At 32.2% G+C, this 9187-nt stretch overlaps 2 non-coding genes across 2 annotated transcripts; both read left to right on the forward strand.

Annotated features, from left to right (window-relative positions):
• The first annotated feature begins 8241 nt into the window (after positions 1-8241).
• LOC141694482 (small nucleolar RNA snoR64a) lies at positions 8242-8319 on the forward strand. Its single transcript, XR_012563785.1, has one exon. It is a non-coding gene; the product is annotated as a small nucleolar RNA snoR64a (small nucleolar RNA).
• Positions 8320-8869: 550 nt separating this feature from the next.
• Positions 8870-8955, forward strand: LOC141694466 (small nucleolar RNA R38). The gene has a single exon (XR_012563771.1). It is a non-coding gene; the product is annotated as a small nucleolar RNA R38 (small nucleolar RNA).
• Positions 8956-9187: the final 232 nt, after the last annotated feature.

The following is a 9187-nucleotide window of genomic DNA, read 5'->3' on the forward strand; positions in this document are numbered from 1 at the left end:
ACTTTGCACAAAACATCAAACAATTATGATCATGGTATCCATGTTTCATCAATCACAATGCGCACATAAAGCTATTAATTCCAGAAGTGCATATTTACATTAAAAATCTATTGATTTTACCAATTGGCACCGGAAACCAGACTTTAGTGGTTTAATAGCAGGATGAGGTAATGACCATATCTTATGATCAATATTAAACATAACTTTTCCTTTCTTTCGTGAAAAGTAGAAAAGAAAGTTTGATGAGACCTCCTCTTGCCTTGAAACATCCTTAAACATTTACCAGGTCTGATAAACAATAGAATATGATCAACTTGAGGTAGGATATAAAAGAAGGAAAACTGATCACAATAATTTAAATTATAAACATATTTGTTATTTTAGGTAGAGGAACACCTGAAGATCCATCATAGCCATGTACAAAACCCTAAATCGAAATACTAAAACCCCAAATCAAAAGCCCTAAAAATAAACCCTAAATCGAAATACTAAAGCCCCAAATCAAAAGTCGTAAAAATAAACCCTAAATCGAAAAAAAGTTCAAAATATCTGCAAAATTACCTACAAAATCCACCAATGTAAAGCCCTCAAAGTATTTGCAAGTTGAAAACGAAGTTCAGATTTAGAAAACGTTGCCCAGATTTAGAAAGTGAAGCTCGGATTGAGAAAAAATGTTGCCCATACTTACCAATTGAAACAGTTTAAAGAGTGAGAAGGAGAGAGTGAATATCCTCCTTCGAATATCAGCTCGAATATTTGGCCGCTTGCGGAAAATGCAGAGCTCTGCCTTTTCTCTCTCAAATACACTCCCGCCCTTATCTCTTGCACCGGTTACCTTTTATCATCTCGTTACTTCTTCAACTTCTCATCGTTTTCCATCAATCTGTTGCTCTTTTTCTTCATCATCCCGACGTTGGATTCCAACTCCAGAGCTTTCAATTAAAAGCTAATATGATGACAGTGTAGGAGAATATAATAAGAAGGTGAGTAGAGGAGAGGATGGTGGAGGTGAGAAGGGGTGTGAAGATCTGAGTGAAGAAGAGAGGGGTTGAAAGACGAGGCGGCCACTGCTAATGATTTATGTTTGTTAGGGTTTTATATAAAAATGATAATTTTTTAGGGCTTGTCTGTTAACGGGCTGTGCCTTGACTTAATTAAGTCTTTGCAATCATAATTTTCTAATTATTTTGATCAATATCTTGTTGCTTTTATGTAAATTATTTTAATATTATTTTAATTTTTCGAGTATCATCTCAGATTTACAGAGAAAGAGTGAATTTTTGTTAAGGGGAAGAAAATAGCCGCCCAAATTTTTGGTCCGGGAAAGTGCGCAAATCTGTGTCTCAACATCATTTAATTATTTTTTCAGTTTTTTATTAAATATTTACAATTTTAAATATTATAAGAAAATTGTATAACTAATGTAAATTATATGTCAAAATAACACGACAATGATAAAATTAATTGGAACAATTATTTATATAAGTGAATTGTCGAACAAGAATTTTAAAAAAAATAGAAATCATTCGGGACAAGAATCTACAAGGAACCCGTGTTGACCGTAATTTGACTATTATAAAAACACACGATATAAAATCTAATTTTTTTTAAAAAAATTACACATCTAAAAAATTAGTAGGTAATATCATCCGTACGGTTGGATTGTTGAACAAGAATTTTAAAAAAATAGAATCACCACTTGGGACAAGACTTGGTTATAGGAACCCGTGTTGACCGTAATTTGACTATTATAAAAACACACGCTAAAAAATCTAATTTTTTTAATAAAATTTAAACATTTTTAAAATTAGTAGGTATCATCATCCGTACGGTTGGATCGTTGAACAAGAATTTAAAAAAAAATAGAATAATCACTCGAGACAATACTAGGTAACAGGACCCGTATTGACCGTAATTTGACTATTAAAAAAGCCCGTGATATAAAATCTAATTTTTTTAAAAAAAAATTTAAACATCTCTAAAATTAGAAGGTAACATCATCCGTACGGTTGGATCGTTGAACAAGAATTTTAAGAAAATAGAATCACCACTCGGGACAAGTCTTGGTTATAGGAACCCGTGTTGACCGTAATTTGACTATTATAAAAACATATGATATAAAATCTAAATTTTTTAAAAAACATTTAGACATCTCTAAAATTAGTAGGTATCATCATCCGTACAGTTGGATCGTTGAATAAAAATTTTAAAAAAATAGAATCACCACCCGGAAGAAGACTACATAATGTGAACCCGTGTGCACCGGGGTTTGACTATTAAAAAAACACGTGATATAAAATTTATTTTTCAAAAAAAAAATTACACATCTCTAAAACTAGTAGGAAACAAAATCTGTACGGTTGGATCAATTAAAAATTATTTAAAAAATTAGAACATGAATATAACAAATAAATTTTAAGAATAGTACAATAACTAACGCAACACTAAATAACCTACTGCAACACCAGAAAGCAAATGCAATGCCTGAAGTGCCACGTCAGCTGCCACGTCTGCAAGTGGGCCCCACAGTGTGTCACATCAGCATACCACGTCAGCATTTCGGGCCCCCATGTGAGTCCCAATGATGCCACGTCAGCATGCTGATGTGGCATGTCATGTCAGCATGCCACGTCACTAGTGGGTCCCATATGTGGGGCCCAAAATGCTGACGCGGCATGACACGTCAATATGCCACGTCAGCATCCATGGGTCCCCAGCATGTCACCTCAGATTTATTTTCCACGTCAGCATTTATTAAATAAAAAAATATCTAATGCAACGTTATGACCTTTATTGTTGCATGCTGCGCAACACTAACAGTTATTAGCAACGGTAGCTTCAATGTAATGCAACGCTTTCACCACTATGTTGCAATAAACTGAAAATTTTGTAGATAATACAACGATTTTCGTGCAACGCTGGATAAAAACCGTTGCCTATGTGCACTTATGGCGTAATGTTGCTTCAACTTTCTTATTCTAATCTTCAATGCTAGTGACATTAAACTGAAAACTAATGATGAACACAAATGCATAAAAATATAAAAAGATCTTATCAGGGGAACTAAAAGTGAAAAGAAAGTTAATGCATAAATTAACATTAAAAATAAAAATACATCAGAAGAACATAAACTTCATAGATTAAAGTACAACAGAAGAACATAAACTTCAAATTGTTAACATTATAATCTAAAAACATCACTACTGTTGTAAAACTGAATAACATATGATCATGACATCTTTCTTTATTTATACTGTTGTAAAAAGAGAGAAGTGAGTGTAAATTAATACCAGAAGAAGCATAAGGCTAAAATCGTTCCTAAATAAAACATGAAATCAAATGAAAATAGTACATATATCACCAGCAATGCACAGTCCAAAACAGATCAAGTTGATTACTAAAATAGATCCGCAAAATCATATCAAAACAACAACACACACAATTACGCAAAGCTAGGATTCGAGTATAACCTGATGAGATTCTTCAAAATAATACCAAACGCTTTAATCGCAGCACCAATCAAGCTACTTCCAGTGATATAAATCCCCCTATCAAACACACAATACAACATCAGTAACATTCAAAATCATATCAAACTAAATTACAGTTATACATATATTATTACACAAGCCTAAAACACAGAGAAAAGAAACCCTAAATTATAAGTGTGAAACACAGGAAATTATAAACCCCAAATCAAAAGCCCTAAAAAATAAACCCTAAATCAAAATACTAAAGCCCCAAATCAAAAAACTAAAGCCCCAAATCAAAAGCCCTAAAAATAAATCCTAAATCGAAATACTAAAGCCCCAAATCAAAAGCCCTAAAAATAAACCCTAAATCGAAAAAAGTTCAAAATATCTGCAAAATTACCTGCAAAATCCACCAATGTAAATCCCCCAAAGTATCTGCAAGTTGAAAACGAAGCTCAGATTTAGAAAATGTTGCCCAGATTTAGAAAATGAAGCTCATATTTAGAAAAAACGTTGCCCATACTTACCAATTGAAAGAGTTTAAAGAGTGGGAAGGAGAGTGTAAAGATCAGCCTTTGAATATCAGCTCAGATATTTGGCCGCCCAAATATTAGCTCAGATTTAGAGAGAAAGAGTGAGAAGGAGAGAGTGAGAAAGAGTGAGAAGGAGAGAAGGAAAGTAAACTGTGAGAAAGGAAAGAGAGTGAATTTAGTTAAGGGGGGAAATAACCGCCCAATTTTTTGTCCTGGGAAAGTGTACAGATCTCTGTCTCAACATCACTTAATTATTTTTTCAGTATTTAATTAAATATTTACAATTTTAAATATTATAAGAAAATTTTATAAATAATATAAATATATGTTAAAATAACATGACAATGATAAAATTAATCAGAAAAATTATTTGTATAATTGAATTGTTGAACAAGAATTTTTAAAAAATAGAAATCATTCGGGACAAGAATCTACAGGCAACCCGTGTTGACCGTAATTTGACTATTATAAAAACAACTGATATAAAATCTAATTTTTTTAAAAAAAATTACGCATCTCTAAAATTAGTAGGTAATATCATTTGTACGGTTGGATCGTTGAACAAGAATTTTAAAAAAATAGAATCACCGCTCGGGACAAGACTTGATTATAGGAACCCGTGTTGACCGTAATTTGACTATTATAAAAATACACGCTATAAAATCTAAATTTTTTAGAAAAAATTTACACATTTTTAAAATTATTAGTTATCATCATCCGTACAGTTGGATCGTTGAACAAGAATTTTAAAAAAATAGAATAGTCACTCTGGAAAATATTTGGTAACAGGAACTAGTGTTGACCGTAATTTGACTATTAAAAAAGCACGTGATATAAAATCTAATTTTTTTTAAAAAAATATAAACATCTCTAAAATTAGAAGGTAACATCATCCGTACGGTTGGATCGTTGAACAAGAATTTTAAGAAAATAGAATCACCACTCGGGACAAGTCTTGGTTATAGGAACTTGTGTTGACCGTAATTTGACTATTATAAAAAATACGATATAAAATTTAAATTTTTTAAAAAACATTTAGACATCTCTAAAATTAGTAGGTATCATCATCCGTACGGTGGGATCATTGAACAAAAATTTTAAAAAAATAGAATCACCACCCGGAACAAGACTACGTAATGTGAACCCTTGTGCACCGTGGTTTGACTATTAAAAAAGCACGTGATATAAAATTTATTTTTTTTAAAAAAAAATTACACATCTCTAAAACTAGTAGGAAAAAATATCTGTACGGTTGGATCAATTAAAAATTATTAAAGAAAAATTAGAACATGAGTATAACAAATAAATTTTAAGAATAGTACAATAACTAATGCAACACTAAATAACCTACTGCAACACCATAAAGCAAATGCAACGCCTGAAGTGCCACGCCAGCTGCCACCTCAGCAAGTGGGCCCCACTGTATGTCACATCAGCATGCCACGTCAGTATTTTGGGCCCCCATGTGGGTCCCACTGATGCCACGTCAGCATGCTGATGTGGCATGTCATGTCAGCATGTTACGTCACTAGTGTGTCCCATATGTTGGGCCCAAAATACTGACGTGGCATGACACATCAGCATCCATGGGTCCCCAGCATGTCACCTCAGATTTATTTTCCACGTCAGCATTTATTAAATAAAAAATATCTAATGCAACGCTATGACCTTTATTGTTGCATGCTGCGCAACACTAACAGTTATTAGCAACGGTAGCTTCAATGTAATGCAACGCTTTCACCACTGTGTTGCAATAAACTGAAAATTTTGTAGATAATACAACGCTTTTCGAGCAACACTGGATAAAAACCGTTGCCTATGTGCACTTATGGCGTAGTGTTGCTTCAACTTTCTGATTCTAATCTTCAATGCTAGTGACATTAAATTGAAAACTAATAATGAATACAAGTGCATAGAAATATAAAAAGAGCTTATCAGGGGAACTAAAAGTGAAAAGAAAGCTAATGCATACATTAACATTAAAAATAAAAATACATCAGAAGAACATAAACTTCATAGATTAAAGGACAACAGAAGAACATAAACTTTAAATTGTTAACATTATAATCTAAAAACATCACTACTGTTGTAAAACTGAATAACATATGATCATGAAATCTTTCTTTATTTACACTGTTGTAAAAAGAGAGAAGTGAGTGTAAATTAATACCAGAAGAAGCATAAGGCTAAAATCGTTCTTAAATAAAACATGAAATCAAATGAAAATAGTACATATATCACCTGCAATGCACAGTCCAAAACAGATCAAGTTGATTACTAAAATAGATCCACAAAATCATATCAAAACAATAACACACACAAATACGCAAAGCTAGGATTCGAGTATAACCTGATGAGATTCTTCGAAATAATACCAAACGCCTTAATCGCAACACAAATCAAGCTACTTCCAGTGGTATAAATCCCCCTATCAAACACACAATACAACATCAGTAACATTCTAAATTAAATCAAACTAAATTACAATTATACATATATTATTACACAAGCCTAAAACACAGAGAAAAGAAACCCTAAATTATAAGTGTGAAACACGGGAAATTAAAAACCCTAAATCAAAAGCCCTAAACAATCTAAATTTTTTTAACAAAATTACACATCTCTAAAATTAGTAGGTAATATCATTTGTATAGTTGGATCGTTGAAAAATAATTTTAAAAAAAAAGAATCACCGCTCGGGACAAGACTTGGTTATAGGAACCCGTGTTGACCGTAATTTGACTATTATAAAAACACACGCTATAAAATCTAAATTTTTTTAAAAAAATTTACCCATTTTTAAAATTATTAGGTATCATCATCCGTACGGTTGGATCGTTGAACAACAATTTTAAAAAAATAGAATAATCACTCGGTAAAATATTAGGTAACAGGAACTAGTGTTGACCGTAATTTGACTATTAAAAAAGCACGTGATATAAAATCTAAATTTTTTTTAAAAAAAATATAAACATCTCTAAAATTAGAAGGTAACATCATCCGTACGGTTGGATCGTTGAACAAGAATTTTAAGAAAATAGAATCACCACTCGGGACAAGTCTTGGTTATAGGAACCCGTGTTGACCGTAATTTGACTATTATAAAATCATACGATATAAAATCTAAATTTTTTAAAAAACATTTAGACATCTCTAGAATTAGTAGGTATCTCATCCATACGGTTGGATCGTTGAACAAAAATTTTAAAAAAATAGAATCACCACCCGGAATAGGACTACGTAATGTGAACCCGTGTGCACCGGGGTTTGACTATTAAAAAAGCACATGATATAAAATTTATTTTTAAAAACAAAATTACACATCTCTAAAAATAGTAGGAAACAAAATTCGTACGGTTGGATGAATTAAAAATATCTTTAAAAAAATAGATCATGAATGTAACAAATAAATTTTAAGAATAGTACAATAACTAAGGCAACACTAAATAACCTACTGCAACACCAGAAAGAAAATGCAACGCCGGAAGTGCCACATCAGCTGCCATGTCAGCTACCACGTCAGCAAGTGGGCCCCACTGTATGCCACATTAGCATTTTGGGCCCTACATGTGGGTCCCACTGATACCACGTCAGCATGCCACTTCACCGGTGGGTCCCACATGTGGGGCCCAAAATGCTAACGTGGCATGACACGTCAGCATGCCACGTCAGCACCCGTGGGTCCCCAGCATGCCACCTCAGATTTATTTTCCATGTCAGCATTTATTAAATAAAAAAATATCTAATACAACGCTATGGCATCTACTGTTGCATGCTGCGTAACACTAACAGTTATTAGCAACGGTAGTTTCAATGTACTGCAACGCTTTCACCACTGTGTTGCAATAAACTGAAAATTTTATAGATAATGCAACGCTTTTTGAGCAACGCTGGATAAAAACCATTGCCTATGTGCACTTATGGCGTAGTGTGTTTATATGTTTTGGTATACTTAAGTGTGTATAACATCGGGTATCTTTGATTATCTTCGATTATCTGGAACAAAATATAATCTTGGTAAATTTAGGGTCTTATCTTCAAAAAAATAGAAAGAATGTAGCTAAGAGTGATGAGGATGAATAGAAATGCTTTTACTCACTTGATTGGTTTTGTATAAGCATATAACAACAACATATAGTATCTTGGTAAATTTGTAGTTGTGTCATTTATGGTATTAGGCGCCGCATTCTAGTTCTCGACGTTTCTTTTAATTATGGTATTAGGCAAATGATGTGTTCATTTGACAGGAGTTGAATGCTCTTACAATGATTTGAGTATTATGATTCTCATCTCAGTATAGGAAGATCTGATGCCTCTCTTTTTTTAAGCAAATGTTTTGAAAAATAATTTTAATAATTTTTAAGCGAATGTTTCTTTAATTTAAATAATTTTAGTCATCAAATTTAATCAGAATGCATCCATTCTTACTTGTTGATTGCTTATCAATTGCACAGTTTAACAATCCAAACATCCCACCTTAATGTAATTTCACAGGTTCACATTTTTCCTCCTTGACTTGTAGATAATAGTATTAACTTTTAGGTAAAACTACTTGAATGCTCAAGAATTGTACCAACTGTTAAGGAAATATATGATCAAATAAACTGCTCGCTGAATTTATATTAAGCCCGAATCAAAGTACAAAAAGGATGATATTACAAGTTTTAGACAAAGTACAATTTCTGAAACCAAATTAAAATTCTCCTCATAGATCATTCCACGTATTCATTACCATTTTTGGCGTATAATATTTTCCTGTGATGATAGTTTAAAAAAAATTATTTTTGTCGTATAATATTTTCATGTGATGATAGTTTTATTAGTACATTTGTATTGATCGTTGTTAATTCAACTATTGGTGTTTTATGTGGATGATGAGATTAAGTATAAATCATAGTTATCCCTGCCTGAGTTATATTTATGCTGAACATTTGTGATCTGACACATATATCCATGTCTGAGTTACTTTTATCTGATATAACTTATAAGGTATAGAAAACTCTAAATATGATTTTTAAGTCCGAATTCAGAAACGTATATAGGTTCTGATTTTGCATTAACCAGGGACTCATTCATCAAGTCCTTTTACCTCATCATCAGAAAGAAGTTTAATTAGAAGTTCTTTGATGACAGTAGTGCTAAGTGATATAAGTTTAATTAGAAACATATGCTTGAATAGTG

This window comes from Apium graveolens, chromosome 10, assembly GCF_009905375.1.
Source record: "Apium graveolens cultivar Ventura chromosome 10, ASM990537v1, whole genome shotgun sequence".
In the NCBI taxonomy this organism is placed as follows: domain Eukaryota; kingdom Viridiplantae; phylum Streptophyta; class Magnoliopsida; order Apiales; family Apiaceae; genus Apium; species Apium graveolens.